This window comes from Rattus norvegicus, chromosome 11 (genome assembly GCF_021556685.1).
Source record: "Rattus norvegicus strain SHRSP/BbbUtx chromosome 11, alternate assembly SHRSP_T2T, whole genome shotgun sequence".
NCBI lineage: Eukaryota > Metazoa > Chordata > Mammalia > Rodentia > Muridae > Rattus > Rattus norvegicus.
The window spans coordinates 42,877,644-42,895,684 of NC_141544.1; the positions used below are offsets into that span (position 1 = coordinate 42,877,644).

Below are 18,041 nucleotides of genomic sequence, written 5' to 3' on the forward strand. Positions count from 1 at the left end.
TGAATACACAAAACCCACCTTGGAACAATTTGGCCCAATATGTATGATGCTCACAAACAGGAGGTATGCTTTAACAAACAGAAAAACACAATCAACGTCAAAGACACAAAGACAAGTACATAATGTCTTCCTCCTTACAGCAGAGGGACTCAGTTGCTTGTTTTCAAAGGATGTCGTGAAACCTTTTTGACAGCATCCCATAGGCAGGATTGTTTAGATGTACATTTCAATGTTTTTGATTCAGGAAGGAGGTGGGCTTTGTGTCAAGTACAAACCCAAGATGGTTCTTCCAACAGCAATAAAAACTGACAGCATGTTAGTAAGTCTGATTAAGAAGACACACAGGTGCAAGAGTGTGGCTTAGTGGTGTGGCCGTTGCCTACGATATCGTCTATTTAACCCCAGTAAGACACACACACACACACACACACACACACACACACACACACATACACACACAGAGAGAGAGAGAGAGAGAGAGAGAGAGAACCAATGCCAAGAAAGAAAAAGAAAACATTTTTACATGTGCCTCAGTCTTTAAAAACAATGTATCCAGTATAACTGCATACCAATATACTTTCAACTTTACAAGAGTTGGGAAACTTCCAATGAAAATTAGTTACTAAAACAAACAATTTCAGTGGTCCTATATATCTGCAATAAACTGTATTCAAAACTATAAAAGTATATAAAACAAACAGCCAAACCAGGAGAGGGAGAGGGAACCCAAAGAAGACTGTGATACAAGAATTGGAGCTTTTCAAGACACTTAGTGGTCCTATAGCAGAATCAACCCCAGTCCCATACACCCCCAGCCTCATACACCCCCATATATCCCCACACATCCCCATACACCCCTGTCCCATATACCCCCATACACCCCAATTCCATACACCCCCATAGACACCTGTCCCATACACCCCCATATATCCCCACACATCCCCATACACCCTCGTCCCGTACACTCCCATATATCCCCATACCTCCCACACATCCCCATACACCCCCATACACCCCCAGTTCCGTACACCCCCATACACCCCTGTCCCATACACCCCCACATATCCCCAGTGAGTCCTTCCTCTGTGACTCACTGCTTCCCCTTTCTCCAACAGTTACTGTTCCACGAATCCCATCCATTACTCAGTGTTGCCCTGGCCATCACAAGACCTGGCTCAGCTGCCTCCTGCAGAGCGACAGACAACAGGTTCCTCAGAAGTAGCTACAACAGCACCATGCACACAGCCACCTACCTACTGGGCTGTTTCTGGAGCCACATTAGAGTGAGCAGGTGTGACAGCTTGGGCTATGCCACCTGTTCTCCCCTGGGACAGGTCTAGTTTGGCTGAAGAGTCCTTTACATGTTGATCTTTATCTTCAAGGAAGTAGAATGTTCCCGGCAGCCTGCTCAGATCCTCAATCCCAGAGTGGAAGACAGTTGAGATGGTCAAGTCATCCCACCCTGACACTAGGAAAATGACCAGATCAGCTAAGAACACCTCCCCATTCCACTCTCTTTAAACTAGGAAAGAACTTATTGCAAAAGGAGAGTTGGTGGCAAACCTGAGAGCCAGCCATCTCGTCACCTTTCTTTTTATAAAAGTAAGTTCATGATTAGCTAATAACAAACATACAAAGTCCTGGCTCCAAATGCACCAAATCACTGCTGAGATCTGAAATATGCAAAACAGGTATGTCCGCCTCAAAACTTCCTTCTGACTTCACACATCAATCAAAAACCACACACCCAGGAAAGCCTGCTGAAAACAAAAATCAGGACATTGGGGGAGGGAAGGGGGGTGGGGGGCGAGTTCATGCTTTACTAGTATATTGTCTCTTACAAAGACCCCAATCCTGGTACCACCGTCCATCCAAACTTCCTCTCTTCACCGCACCCAAAATTCGATTAGGCAATGAATCAGATCAACCAGCTGCGGCAGAAAAGCTCACATCAAAAAAGAAGTTCCAGAGTTCTCCCTCACCTCCCCGTGGCAAAGACGCTTTAAACTCAGGCTAACCTAAATGCAAAACTAGTAGAAAACCGGAGACTTCCAGATCCTCATTCCATAATTCCCATCCAGGTGTTGGCCCGGAGTCACAACTCCAGAATATCCCCCAAGGAAACCAGCCTAGAATCCCAGACCTCTCCAAGGGCATTCGCTCCACCCACCACCCACCCCTACCCCAAACACAGCCTAATTGCCCGAGGCGCTCACAGCAGGGTGGGTCTCAGGCAGGAAGCGTCTTTGGTGGGTGTCAAGATCAGTCTCACTGTCTCTTTCCCGTTTCCCATACAATGATCCTCGCTAGGGCAAGAGAGAGATTGATGAAGTTCTCGAGCCAGAACCCCTTTTCCCGGGGGTCAGAACCCGCGTGGCAGCCTGCTTCCCACAGCACAACTTAGAAGCGCAGCAGCGCTCTGGCCATTCAGTCTCCCGGCATCAGACCGCTCCGGGGCTCCCACCCATCCTCAGCACAGCCTCACTCAGCAGCTTTCCGGGGCACCCAGCACCAGAAGATTGCGGGTGGAAAATGGATCGAATTTTCGAAGCTCACCCGCGGATCAACGAGGCGCACACTCCCGACTCCCGTTCCATCTCTCCAACTTCCAGTAACTGAAATCAGGAAGCAGTAGCCTTCCCCGCTGCCGGCGAGGGAGTGGGTGTAACTTGCGAAGTTTCGTGCTATGATGAATCTGGTCATTTGGGTGTGTTGGAGAGGGCCCAGGGCGGCGGCGGCAGCGGCGGCGGCTCCTCCCCCCTCCCTCTCTCTCTCTCCTCCCTCCCTCTCTCTCCTCCCTCTCCTCCTCCCCTTCCCCTCCCCCTCCTCCTCCCCCTCCTCCTCCTCCTCCTCCCCCCTCCCCGCCCCTTTCTTCAATTAAATTCTTGCCTTTGGCGTTCCTTTGCCTAGCTGAGGACTCTGGCTGGCTGTCATTTAGTCCCAGCACTCTGCCACATCCTAGAAATTTCTTCCTATAGGGTCTTAACTATTTTACAAATGAAACTGAGCTCTCTGCACAGAGCATGTGCTCCTGTTTGCTGTCACCTACACATAGCCATACCTTGGCTTCACATACAGGCTAACTACACCCCCTTACCTACTCCCCCAGGAGCAGAACCCGGGATAGTTTGCTAGACAGAGACACAATTCCGAAACGTTTGTTTAAAGGTAGAAATCAGATAAGGGAGAAAGGGAAAAACAAAAACAAAACCAAAAAACTTTTCTAAAAATCAATGCTAACGGCTAACACAGTGCAGGCTATCCAGAAAATCCCCCAGAAGCTCTTCTCTCTTGCTGGTCCTCTAAACAGAAAACTGCCATGTTTGATTCCCGTGAACAACATTTACAGGACAGTTTCTAAAACCTGCAGAGGAAACCTGCTAACTTCATTCTCCCGCACTCTGAAGAGCAACACTCTTTTCCTGGCTCCCCGTTGGTTTCCAAACATTAGTTTCATTAAATAAAACTTCTAATGGCCAGTGATAAAAAGAAGCCTCAGGTGGCTGGTCAGAAGGAAGGAAGCAATCACAGTGTAGCAAGCCAGGGGTCTGCAGCACAAACCAGACGGCGTCTATGAAATGGTTGGAGCAGTCATGGATGAAATTGACACATGAATAAAGCATTACCATTGCATAAGGTTGCTAGCTGTACCAAAAGTCAAAGATATTGGGGCTGGAGGGATGGCTCAGCGGTTAAGAGCACTAACTCCTGAGTTCAATTCCCAGCAACTTCATGGTGGCTCACAAACTTCTGTCATGGGATCTGATGCCGCCCTCTGGTGTGTCTGAAGACAGCTACAGTGTACTCATATAAATGATAAATAAAGGGGGGGGGTCAAAAATATTGATCCCACCCCAATGCAAGGGATTTTCCTCAAATACATGGATCACAAAAATAGAAATACAATAATTATTAAAGGGATCATAATGACTCAAACACCAACCAGAGTTACAGGCTGGAAGGAGGGAAGGAAATCTTTGGGGCTGGGAAATTGGCTTGGCTGGTAAGAAATGGTCTACAGGGTTTGCCAGGCAGACATGAGGAGCTGAATAAGCCCCGCCCCTCGGGGAAAAAAAAATCCAGAATATCCAGGTACACTGCCACTGGCCACTAACCTTAGTATTGTAGAGGCAAGAATGGGGGATCCCCTGGAATTGCTGACCAGCAGAGGTGACTGTGAGCCCCAAGGTCAGTGATATATAAAGTGGAGAATGACTGAAGAGACATCTGAGGTCAGCTTCTAACACACACACACACACACACACACACACACACACACACGGGCACACAAAAGCAATATAACTCCCAGAGAAACAGTGATCAGAGTTAGTGTGGCGGAAACCATGAGCTTTAAACATGACAGATACATGCCCACACACATAAACAGAAGAAAGACGTGTTGGGCCAATCTTATGATCCTGGTAATCTGCACAGAGGTTGGCATAAGACAACTAAGGAAGAAAACAAACTTCACGGAGCCCACGCATAGATCTGAAGGAGCACAATGACGTGCTTACATGGAGCAGGATCCTAAGTCACAGTCCATCACACTGCAGAGAATATTTGTAAGCAAGTAGATGCTTTCTGTCTTCCCAACTTGGGACAAGGGTCTACTAGGAAGAATATGGGATGCTGCCAGAGAGCTTACAACATACAGGGCAGCCCCCATAACAAAGGATCCAGCCAGCCATGAGAGCCCACAGCGCTGACCTAAGAGAGCCGAAGACAGTTGCTGTCTACTGTGTACTGTTTCGCCCACCCCTGTGGTATCATCAGTATTACAATCTCCAGGAATATCGTCCTCCTGTTTTTGAACCCATTAGCATTTGATGGCTGAGAGAGATTAGGCAGAAGTGGGGAGCCAGGTCAGCAACAAGAAGGCCCTTGCTGTGAGGGTGCAGACTCAGCGTGCATAGGCGTGCAAGGTTGATGAATAACTGAACTGGGGTGGAAAATTCTAAAGGGCTGAGGATAAGATGGTCAAAGTGAGGGTACCAGCTTTAGGATGATAGCTAGCCCTGCTGGGAGGAAGAGTCAGGCTATACACTGAGACATGTGGCATCACAGAGACAGCAAACTAAGTATCCATCAGCCATCTCAGTAGTATCCATCAGCCATCCCAGTATTGGCAAGCACAAGCCTCAGACAAAACAGGAAGGGTGTTTAATCTTCCTCCCGTTTTATCAGAGAGAATGTGACAAATAACTAACGGGTAAGAATGAGCTCCATGGTCCACGTGGCAAACACATCGCTCCCTAAGAAGTTTCTTCAAGTTTTATCTTATTCCCAGTTCCGGGTGATTAATAGATGCATCTCACTTACTAGTAAACATTCAACTCCCTGCTGTCCAGCTCTCTTGAAGGATACAGTGTATCATTGACTACTGTCTGCTGTGCCCCAGATTCTTGAACTAGATGTAGCTTTACATGCACCCTCTGGCCAGTCTCTCCCTCCCGGCCCGCCAGTCTTTCTCTAGCCTCCGTTATCATACTATCTGTCCCAGTGTGAACAAGAATGTCCCCCACATCTACTCCTGCATCCCAATACTGGGGTCCCAGCTGGTGGCACGATTCAGGGAGGTGGCAGAGTGCCTGAAGGACGGGTATCACAGGAGGCAGGCTTCAAGGTTTTGTAGCCTCACCTACTTCCAGTTCACTCTCTCTGCTTCGTGCTTTTAGCTAAGGATGTGATCTTGGCTTCCTGATGCGGCTACCTTCTTTCACCTCCCTGACCCCCCCAGTGAAGGACTCTTCCTTCTCTACAACTGTAAGCCATAGGAATTGCTTTGGCCATGGTGTTTCACCACAGCAACAGAAAGTCAGTAACACGGGGAGGTTAAGGGGCCTTTGCGGGAGGCAGTGTTTTGGAGGAAATGTCACCAAAGGTGGACTTTATTTCCTGTGTGTGGATAAAGATGTGATCTACCAGCTTCCTGCTCCTTCCTGGAATCTCACCTACCGTTATACAATCTAACCTTCTGTAACCAAAAAACAAACTCTCCTCCATGAGTCCTTGCGCCACGGAGTTGGTTTCAAAGCAGTGGAAAGTAAGTAGCACTCCACCCTAAGAAGTGTGTGCTTTAACTCTTGGATCCCACAGACTTTCAGTTCTTCCTTCTGAGATCATTTAATTTTTCCCTGGAAGGAGAGAAAAGAATGGTGGCATTTGTCTGGTGTTTTACCCAGTTCTTCCCAGGAGATGGCTGGCTCAGTTTTGAATTCCCCTGAAGCCATACCAGGTGAATTTATGCTACATTGGACTGAGTCAGCTCCCATCCCCCTCCCTGTACCTTAGGTCTGAAAGTGGAGTTCCCTATGGCTGTTTCTGGAGACCACTAGAGACTCCTTGAAGTCTCGTCTGAAACATCCCATGAGGTTATAATTAGCACCTAGCACCTGCTGTTGTCGTTTAGTGCCTGGAAATTTTCAAAAGACCTGGGTGATTCAGGGAAACCCACCAACATCTGAACGAGAAGCCTCCAGGCTGAGTGGCCCTTTCAGAAGAATATCACTTCTCACCAAAACATGTCCTCCTGAGGCTGAAGGGCCATTCAGGGTGAGCCAAGCTGGAGGATCCACCACACATCAGACCAATGATCTGCCCTCTTCAACTTCCCAGCATTTTAACCCAAAATTTAAAATACACAGGTTTTTTTCTTCTCTCGTAAAAAGTCTTATGCATTTAGGAACAAAAAATAAAAATGTAGTTATGAACCAGAACCGAAGCAATAGACTTGGGCATAAATATACAGTATTTCAGAGCCAAAGAAACGTGTCCAGTAGAGGGAGCACCGAGTAGTCCTCAAAAGTTTCTCCAGATCAGGATCTCCATGGGGATGATGCTAACTGATCCAAGTTACAAAAATACTCTGGTATTAATGAAAACACCCCTGTAAGATATTTTTGAAACATGAGAACTTTGGCGCCCATAAAAGACCTCCGAATATCAACTGGATGTTGCTACAAGCGCCAGCACAATAAAAATGGTAGAAAACCACATTTAGAATGTGGAGAGATACCCAGAAAATGTTCACCCTCTCTGTCAGTTAAATTCATTAATACCCAGCTGTCTGTGGCACTGTGTGTGTGTGTGTGTGTGTGTGTGTGTGTGTGTGTGTGTGTGTGTGTGTGATTCTAGCAGGTTATAGTCCAAGGCTGGAGGATTGTGATTTCCAGCCACCACAAAGTAGACAGCAAGACTGAAAAAAGAAAAAAAAAAAAAAAAAAAAAACAGGAAAGGAAAAGCAACCATGTTGAGGTTTACTCATGCCTCACCCTGCCAAAAATTAGTCAGCTTGGTCTTTGGCTTGCTTTTGCACACATTAGGTTTCTAGGAGTTGACTTTAAATATGTCTGTCCTGTTTAATGAAACAATGTCATCTGTAGGCCACTGCCCTCTAGATTTGTCTTTAGGAGATCAGGAATTTAGCCAGCTTCCCCCACAATGCCACGATTCATGGAGGTGACGTCCACAGCCTGCGTGTTGATGCCTGCCTCGATGTTTACATCCACAGCAAGTAACTCAAGTAGAGAGCTGGGGGTGGGCCCCAAATACAGAGTCAAAGGTGTTCACACGGACCTTCTCAGTACCTAACAACTGCCTGTCTGCAGTGAGGCGGGAGAGCAGTGACCACCTCTTCGAGTTAGGTGACACCCAACGAGGGTGTTGGGTAACGGCCAGTATTTACAGTCCTAAATACGCATCTCCTCAATCCAGTGGGACCACCATAGAAGATGAGCAAACGCCATGCAAAGGTGTCCTGTGGCTAGTTACGGACGAACCATCAAAAACAATCGTTTATATCCGAAACTGATCCGAAAGCTAAATACTAATTTGTGCCTCCAGCTCTCATGCTGGATGGTCTGAGGATCTGCTTGGGAATAGGGAATGTTTCCGAGCCCTTAACTTAGTCCAGAAGAGGCCTTCCTCCTCTCTGAGAGATGGCTGGGTTTCCTCGCCCTAGCAGGCAGTGTCTTATGGCACAGGTACTGGTTACATCTCATTTGAGAGAATATTCACAGCCTCATATTAAACCCTGTGCAACCCGACTTAGCAACTGCTTACAGCAGTCTCTCTCTCTCTCTCTCTCTCTCTCTCTCTCTCTCTCTCTCTCTCAACTGATTGCTTGATAAAGATGTGGGGCTTTTCTCACAAAATGTAACATCAAAGAAAGAGGCCAAGAAGACACTAATGGCATTTAATGCTACCTCCAGAGTGCCCTGCTGGGATGGCGTGGGCAGTTCCCCGGGACTCAAGGCTTCAATTTTCTCAGCAATCAGAATCACGATGTCCAATTTACTCTTTTCCGTACCCCTAGTTCTATCTCCCAATTATATTTTTTCTATGATTTGAAAACTCCAGTTTCTGTCACTACCTCAGTTTAGATTTCCTCACAGAAGAACCAATTTTAACACGCCAAAAATGAAAAGTTTCAGACTTGCTGGTAGCCCACATAGTATCTGTAACATGAAGGGTGGCAGGGGAAAGACAGGAAAGGCAAGGTGGGGGAAAGAACCCAAGATCCCCTAGTGACCGTAGGACGACATATGGGACCAGATGCCGTCCTGCCCACGTGCAAGCAGTGGGCCTGTGGATTCCAAGGCTGCTCCGCGATTTTCACAGGAGGTGCATGTGGTTTGTGGAGGCAGAGCATCTGGGTTTTCCCTGGTGTGGGATCTTTCAGATACCTCTCTGCTCAGAAGTAATAAGCGATAACCACTGTCACCAGTGCTGAGAGGAAGATACCATAGAGGAACCAAAGGACTCCTCTTCCGGGAGGGACGGAGTTTCCCATCAACACAGACTCTTGGGAAAGGTGGCTGGGAGAATTCCCACTGGGGAGGGCACACTAGAAGAGGCAAGGGCATGAAAGACACTTGCTCCAGTCCAGGCTGCAGTCACAAACAGGTACGTGCCAGAGACAGCCATGCTTCCCCTTCAGGGAAATGAGGGGAGGGGCTGTGGACAACTATTGGCAATGAACCCATGGATTTATGGGGTTACAGGGCGACTGCCTGATATTCTCTAAGTGGTAAGGAACATCAATACGTCCAGATCAGTTTTAGTCATGCAATAACCTGTACCTCAGGCCACCTCAGTGCTCGCAGTGTGTCCATGTGAACAGAACAGCTTTGACCACGGCTGTTGGCTGGATAGGGGGTGAGGGCACTTACAAGACTTGGGGCTGAAAACAAGAGTTGGTTAAGTCCTCCCAGAAAGCCCCTAGTGTGAGGCAGCAACAAGGACAGCTTTGCAGGAGAGCTACGGAGCCCCCCTACACACACACACACACACACACACACACACACACACACACACACACACTGAACGACTCAAACGTATTTGTATTTGTTACATACGTATATGTATGTCATGGACTAGAATAGTTCTCAACTTGCTTTATAGTAAATACTAAGTATCATCTCATATCCTCCAAACTAGACACACTGCAGGGTACTACAGGAAAAGGAGATGGGACTCAGTAATGTTGAATAAGGAAGGAGAAACCAAGCCCCAGAGAAGGCAGGAACGAAAAGGACCACATCCTGAGGTCTGTGTGCGACACCTGACACTTTGCGGAGTTCTTGGGTAATCAATTAAAATTAGTCAGCCTCATAAATAATAGCTACAAACTGCACTAATGAAAGCGCACCGGTCTCTCCCTCTCGTCTAGGAGAGTAGCTTTTAGCATCCCTAGAAGGCCTCACCACCATTTCCTCTGAAGCCAGTTCTTTCCAACCAGGAAACACGCCATCTCAGATATAAGACAGATACACACCGGGTCCCAGGTCCAGGTTTGAGAGAGGGAACAGGGAATCTTGTCCATTCATCACAAGGTCAGACAGAGTGCGACGCTTGCTTAGGCCCTCAGAGAAAAGGCAACGGCAACTTCGCCCAGACCATCTAGTGAAGTTCGCAGCATGCTCCAGCACTCAGGGCACCAGCATAAAATGCTTTTCCACAAAGTGACTGTTATAAGCACCACATGCATATAGAAGTTGGGGCTCCAGCATAGTGCAGGGGGAAAAGTAATATTCACTCAGCAACTCCAGAATTCATAAGCAGAGCATGACAAGAAGTGGGTGCACAAGAAATGTCTTGGTCCAGCCATAGACAGGCGAGAAGCCGGGCACCCAGGAGAGGAGGCGCTCAATCAGGATGGCTGAAGTCATCTGACTCACCAGTTGCCAGCATCCTCCCAGATAACTACTGTGGAAGACTCAGCCAGGTGGCAAGGAAGCCTGCTGGGGACACTGGACAGAGGCACGCAAACCAAGGAATCATGACAGCAAACTTGTTACAGACAGAGCTTTCCCTAGGTCCTACCATGGGACTAAAAACTGCCTCTGAACCACCGCAGAGCATCGCCGCTTACACTTGATCATGAATATCGGCCCAAAGGTGGGATCAATCCAGGCACCCACAGTCAGGAAAGCCGATAAGCAAAACATAGCTTATGTATTGGAAGGCTGACACTCTTAACAACATCAATGGCCCTTAGTTATCTTAAAGAAAATACAAAAAGGGGCTGGGGATTTAGCTCAGTGGTAGAGCGCTTACCTAGGAAGCGCAAGGCCCTGGGTTCGGTCCCCAGCTCCAAAAAAAAAAAAAAAAAAAAAAAGCGTTAAAAAAAAAAGAGAATAAAGAAAATACAAAAAGATGCAAAAGAACAGACACTATACCATTCCCACACAGAAAAGTCTTGGGCATAGATAGCATGCGGTGGTCTGTGTGAGAATGGCTACCACAGGCTCTTGTGTTCACTGCTTGGTCCCTACTTGGAAGGACTGTTCTGGGAAGGCTTAGCAGGGGTGGCCCTGTTGGTGGAGTTGTGTTTCAAAAAGCCCACCTCAGATCTAGTCTGTAGTTCTCTGCCTCCAACTTTCGGATAAGGCATAAGCTCTTGGCTACTGTCCCAGTGCCATGCCGGCTTGCGGTCGGCATGCTCCGCACCATGATGGTCGTAGACTAACCCTCTGAGACGGTGCGTGAGCCTCCAATTAAATTCTTTGTCTTTTAATTTGCGAGGTCATGATGTCTCTTCACAGTAATAAGACAGTCAAACTGAGACAAGCAGCAATGGCTGACAACATTAAATGTGTAATTCATGTCATTGAATTATACATTATATATTTAAAACATTAGAATAGCAGTGACTGTGTTAAACAGATTTAAGATTTTATAATTTTATGAAAAGTGAAAAATGATTTGGTTCAGGTGTGCATGGTTTTCCAAGCACTACTGACTGCTGAAATGCAGGGGAGCAGGGCTCTGCAGAGCGCAGCCCCGCCTTACTTCTGCCGGGTTCGTTCACATCGCCTTAGTCTTCACCTCCACCTCACACCCTGAGATGGGACAAAAGAGGCATGCCCTGTGGCAGTGGGCCAGGTGTCAGGTCGAACAGAGCATATTTCATGTGGCCTTCAGCCCAACAACCCTTGTGAAGCCCAAATTTCAAAGATGGAGGAACCAGAATGGGTTGTTTGTGAGGGATCAGAGTGAGAGAACATGTTCAGACCACACTGGGGCCCTCTTAACAGCTGTGGCCAGAGGGGCAAAGACACAGAAAATCCCAGGCAGCGTAAGTGGGAGTTCTGGACAGCACGAGACTCTCAGGTCCTCACCTGTATAACCGGGGCACAACAATACCAATGCTTCGCTCTGAGTTGGCGTGAGATCGTTTCAATGATGAAGGGCATCCTGACCACTTTCTCCTCTACATCCTGGTCTGTACCTGGTCCTCGGGACTAATTCAACACAAACTTTTGGTGACTAGACCCATTTTACAGAGATTAAAACACAGAAAGGCTCAGTGAAGGAGGGATTGGGTCTGGAATTCTAACCTAGCCTTTGTGAAGCTGGAATCCAGCCCTCCCCAGCCCCACCACTGCATGTGGGTGACCGACTACCCTGCCATCACGGATGGTGGTATTGTCATAACACAGGTGTTTCCCTTTTACGGTCCTCCCCTTTTGTGGCATTATCTTTAGGTTCTAAGTTTACGAGTCAGCGCGGACCTCCCAAAGCCTGTGTTTCCCGGACCTCATCCACCTCTCAAGGCCAGACGCAGCCTGTGGGAAACGTGTGCCAGTGTTTGTCACAAAGCCCCGTAACGTGAATCATCACGGCGTCTAACAGAGATGCGTGGAGAAGATATGGATCCTGAGCAAATGGAGTTGGGTAATGAGCAAGTCTGTGAGTAATCCACGGGCAGGACGTGTATGAATGTGTTCCCTGAGCCGGTTCAGTAAAGCGAGGTCTGCAAGGACCAGGTCACCGGCTGGCCTGTCACGGTGGGTCAGTAGGTGGCTACTTTATACTGACCGATTTGTAACAACGGCCTCAAGCAGTGATGCTGTGTTTCCTATGTGAGATGAGCAGAATGGCTATTCAGCCATCTCATACTCTCTCAAACTTCCCAGAGAAACGAGGCAGGAGACCCACATGAACACTGGTGGTCTCCCATTCCTTGTGCAGGTCCTGGGAGTTACCCATCCCATACGCCATGACGTAGACCCTACCAGGACATTGACAAACATTTTATGGCATCATCTGAACCGCCAAAGCTAGCCTCCATCCCCCAGTGTGTGGTCGCTCAGAGGAAAGATGTCTCACTTAGGGGCCCCAGCGCTGCCTGATTGTCAGTATCTGACTTTTACTCTCAGCTGCCAAGCAGCCACACACCTTGCTGAAGCTTGAACTTGTTATTCAGACCTCAGCGTTCTCAGAGCCCGGCACCTGGGAACCTTTGTTCTTTTCCCGGCCACAGATGAACTCAGCCCATTAAAGAACAGCTGTAACCTTTACATGTGTAACTTTCCACTGGCAAAACTGAGTCAGATCAGCTGCTCTGAGGTCAGCTGCCTCCTAGAGAAATAACCAGCAGCCACTGCTCCCTCAAACCCCATCTCCCCAACTCCCCACAGAAATCACGGGTAGCTGTTCGCAGGCTGCCCGTTTCTACTTTGCTAGATTCATACAGGCTCGAGGCTGCTGCAGTGACCAAAATGATATCCCTGGCCTTCGGCGTTAATTTGGGGTTTTGTTTGCCTAAGGACATGCCACCAACTAGATCAACCTCCCATGGAGACTTGCTCCTGCCTGCACAGATATCTGACGCCAAATATCAGACCTTTGCTCAAAGACAACTCTAATTCCCACCATGTCTTCTTTCTTTATGCTTTCTTTCTTTTTTTTTTTCTTTTCTTTTTTTTCCGGAGCTGGGGACCGAACCCAGGGCCTTGCGCTTCCTAGGCAAGCACTCTACCACTGAGCTAAATCCCCGACCCAAGTCTGCCTCTTATAATGGGATCCAAAGGCAGGTCTTCTGCAAGAGGGGTGTGTGCTCTCAGCGACTGAGTCATCTCCCCGGCCTCTAAGTCAGTTTCTGAAGGAAGAATATGTAGCTTTGAAGACATGACCACCAGTGTGAAGATTGTTCGGGTTGGGGTCTTGTCTCTTCAGAGTTCTATAAGCTGGGCAGGCAGATGGCTTTCAAACAGCAAAACCTTAGACTCTTTAATGTCTGAAAGCTGAGATGCCCAAGATAAAGGTGCTGGCAGAATCCATGGTGAGGGCCCACTTCCTCCTAGACTTCTGTGTCTGCATTTGGTGGAAAGACCCAAGGCATGGGTCACGAGGCCTAGCCTAAGTCTTGTGGTCTCTGCTGTCATGAACTAACCACTCCATTGCCTACGCTTTCAAGATGTGAATTTTGAGGGTGCATGGATATCAAATCTCACGGAATGTCACGTGGGAATGTGGGGCCGCTGAGCAGAAGCTGGGGTGCACGTTACAGGAACTCCCAGCATAGTTTTCTCACTCTGATTTCAAGCTATGCTCTTCAAATCTCCGACATGCCACGCCTTGGAAAATGCTCGGCATGTGTTCTGATGCATGCTGGGAACCCTTCAGGTTTAGGTGATGCTTCGGTGCTGCGGACTGCTCATCCTCGTCCCCGTCCTCGTCCCCGTCCATTCCGTCCTTGCTGTGTCTGCTTCTGATGGAACTGGCTGCAGTGGTTACAGGAGAGACTTCAGGCTCGGATGTTTTGGGCCGTGTTCCCAATGTGGAGTGGCTGCCAGGTGGTAGTCAGTCATTTACTGAGGGTCTGCCAGGGAACAAGCGTTTGTGTAGGCACCACCGTGAGCACAAGTGTCAGGAGTAGTGGTCATCGCAGAGCTTTCAGTCTAGGTGTGTGCGTGTGTGTGTGTGTGTGTGTGTGTGTGTGTGTGTGTGTGTGATAAATAAACAAATACGGCCAAACTATAAAATGTTTATAGTGTGTTACGTATTTTAAGAAAGCATAAAGAGGGGCTGGGGAAAAAAAAAAAAGAGGCAGACTTGTCTTCAAAGACAGCTAGTGGGCCAGGGGCTTGCATTCTATAGACCTTCCCTATCTCGTTAAACACTTGTGGTACTCGCCTATCTACCCAAAGCCTGAGTCCTAGACTTGACTCTTTATTATATCTCTCCCCTTTGGACTTTCAACAACTCTCCTCAGATTGATGATGATCTCAGAAGAGAGTTTCTTAGCAACTTAGAGAAGGACTCGGGTAAGCATCTCAGTGAGTAGGTAACTGTGTGTGGAACAAGGTAAGTAAGGAAAGTTACAATGAGGGATTGAGGGATGAAGTATTTCCTTGGTAGTTGGGACATCCAGGAGACTGGCTGTATGAGAATAACTGAGCACAGTGAGTTGGGAGCCCTGACACACAGGCCTAGAGGTGCTGATGCAGCCTCATGCACCTCGGTGGCAGTCCCTTTGACCTAGTCAGGGCTTCGTACCAACCCGCTTGGTGCCGAGAAGTGTCAGACGGACACCACCCTGCAAGGAAATTGCTCATGGATGAGCAAAGCAGTTGACTTGGAGTAAAAAAAGCCTTCCATCCTAGAAATGGGTGGAGGTGAGGGTTGACACTCTAAAGGACTGTCATATCTGAAAGTAGGGATGGGAAATGTCCCACCCCCAAGATCTCTAGGAAAAATAAAAGTAAGACTGAAATTCCCTCTGGTAAGCCCCTAGGACTCATGCTTAACTACTGGAAGGATAATGAGACAATACACAAAAATAAAAACCTGGGACGTACTGTTACTTCATATAGATCCCCAGCCTGAAGACTTGGGTCCAATGAGGACTGACCCGCCAGCTCTTAACTTTACATCTTAATAAAAAGAGTCCTGTTTCTCAGGAAGAGACTGGCTGGGCTATCTTCTTAGCAAAGACCCATGCTCCTTTATCCCACAAAAAGAGAATAGACATCAAACAATGAGAGAAGGATCTTCAATGCCTTCCCTTTCTTCCTGCCCCCAGAGAAAATGCTCCGACTGGTTTTCCCCTCGTGGAGGTCTCTCTCGGGGCCAGTGGCAACTGAGTTTGTCAGTGACGCTGGGACTAACGCTGGGGTCAGAATCCTGAAGATCCTAAAGCTCTCCTCCCGGAAGTGCAGCTGCTGGTGAGCCCTGTATGACCTCCAAGCCAACTCAAATGATGTGACGCCTTTCCTTCTCTCCTCCATTCCTGTCCTCAGGGCAGCCATTGAGGTCTATAACTTGTCTTCCCTGAGGTGGGGGAGAGGGGTCTTTAAAACTCTAATAAATGTCTCTAGGGAACCCAAGAGGAAACCTGATTTCCCATGTTTCCTATGGTGAGCATGACGGGACAACAAACTTCCAGTAATATATTTGCTGACATGCACAAGGACACACCAAAGCATCTCTGAAGAGAAATGCTTGCTACGGGGCCATAAGCTTACTCGGTGCTCTGGGTCCCTGGAAGAAGCAGGAAACAAGAAGGGCATCCTTTTGTCCCCTCTCTCTCGTGTTTTAGTGGCTGACAGCTGGGTGGTCGGAGCTACACAGTGCTAAGTTTAGTGCCTTGTGTTCTCTCCCTCAGAGAACATGGAAGATTTTGGATCAGGTTTTCAGGAAGTGACAAAAGACAGCTGCTCAGAGCCATCAGGTCTGACACTGCTTCAGATCACATGGTCCCCAAGCAGTTGCTTTTCGTGATTGGGTTAAAGCACTACCCAAGGCTGCCAAGGCATTAAGTTAGAATTGACAACTTTCTAACAGGTTGGTTTCTAAGACTTCCACCCGACACAGAAAGTCAGAAGTCTGTGTGATCTCAGCCTATTCCATGGTGAACAAGTGGTGCCCAGATCACTTCTCCTTACTCCGTTGTTGTTTAGAGAAAAGGGACGTTGTCCACATTTAACCTGTGAGATTTAGGGGTTGTGTTCTGATGGGGGAGGCTTTGTGTCCATCTTGGTTGGTGACTTCATCAAGATAAAGGCCATGGGACTTTCTTACCATCTTGGTCAAAGCAACCGCATAGCATCAAAATGGTGGCACTCCTGAAATTTCCTACTACCATCAGGCCCTCAGAAGATCACAGCACCCTTAGGTTTTCCTGATATTTAGTTCTCCCTCTCAAACCATCCCACTCCCCACCCATCATGAATTAGCCAATCACGTCAGCCATGCTGTCACCAGTGGGGTGAAACTGTCACCTCCTATAGGATAAAAGTTAAATAGCCTGCCCACCTTGTGTGCTTGCTCACCTGGGGTCAGTCACCACTCACCTTTCTGAAAGCTGAGTTATTTTTTGGTAGGGACACCGGGAATACTCTTTCCCAATGCTGTCTATAACAAATGGCTCACGACTGTCCTAGGCTACAGCTCATGACGATCCACAGCCCTCTTCTCACCCACGGGCACCTGTGCTCACTGAACATACCTCCACACCACACAGACACACACACACACACACACACACACGCACGCACGCACGCACACACACACGCACACGCACGCACAGAGAGATGTACATAATTAAAAATAAGTCCTGATGAAACTGAACATACACATAAAATGATAAATAAAAGGAAGGAAAGAAAATAGCAGCTGAATTTGTATTTGTATTCTGGCCTTAAAATTCCCTCCCTCATTTTGCTCAGCCGTCTCTCAGTCGGAACATTTTGGCATAAAAACCACACTCGTTAAATCTGACAAACCACTTCATTCACACCTGAATCCAGACAGTTATCTATGGCTTTTCAAAAAAGGATCAGAGGCAAACAAAAGACACACAGTCACAGCCCCACTTAACATTCACGATCAGTAAACCATTCACGTCAAGTGTATCTTTAAATGTCCTTAGCAGTCACCTGGACATCCCCAGTCTCTTAACCTACACACCGATGAAGTTTATATGTTCTCTTTCTTCCCCAATCTCCAGTAGTTTCTTCTCATTTCTTCCATTCACAGATGACCTTTTATCCAATTCTTGGAAAAACACAGAGTGACTTCCACAAACCTGAAAGCCTACATAGCCCCTGGCAAGGCTTCGTCCGCATCTTCCCACCCCAACTTCCTGTGCACATAGATAACAATCGTATCTCGCCAGACCCTCCAACTGAGACTCAACCCATCCCACCCAGACTCAAGTCCAGCCATCGTTCTCAATGTGCTTAAATTATAAAGACACAAATCAGCGGGGTTCTTGCTTTCTCATCCAAAAAGTCTTGGGGTTGCTTGTGTTAGTCAGAGTTCTCTAGAGTCAGAGAACGTATGGAATGTCTCTCTATATTAAGGGAAATTATTGTGATGACTTCCAGTCTGTGGCCCCACTAACCAACAATGCGTGGCTGTGAATGGAAATCCAAGAATCTAGTAGTTGCCCAGTCCCACGAGGCTGGGTGTTTCAGCTGCTCTTCTGTCTAAGCTGGAATCCTGAAGTAGGTTCCAACAGACGTGCTGACAAGGAAGTGTAAGCAGATAAAGAAGAAGTAGCCCTTCCTCCTTCCCCTGTCCTTACGTAGGCCTCCAACAGAAGGTGTGGCCCAGATTAAAGCTGTGCACCACCATGCCTGGATTTGGAACTTGCTCGGTCCCAGGCTGACTTGAACTCAGAGATCTGCTTGCCTCTGTCTCCTGGGATTAAAGGTGTGTATTACCTTGCCTGGGTCTAAGCTTTTCATGGCCACTCAAGATCTCCATGCCAAGATCCAGGTCAGAAACTTGTGTCTTCCAGCCTCAAG

General features: G+C 47.8%; 1 protein-coding gene across 10 annotated transcripts in view; it reads right to left on the reverse strand.

The window, feature by feature from the left end:
* Nucleotides 1-18,041, reverse strand: part of Tiam1 (TIAM Rac1 associated GEF 1) — a 320,703-nt gene that overhangs the window by 182,587 nt on the left and 120,075 nt on the right. For 2 of the 10 annotated variants that reach the window (XM_087576453.1, XM_087576447.1), the window contains exon 1: nucleotides 2,557-2,660. The exons of the other annotated variants lie outside the window; for them this stretch is intronic. The gene's annotated coding sequence lies outside the window, so the exon portion shown is untranslated. Of the gene's footprint in view, nucleotides 1-2,556; nucleotides 2,661-18,041 lie in introns of those variants that run through there. 10 annotated transcript variants of the gene reach the window in all.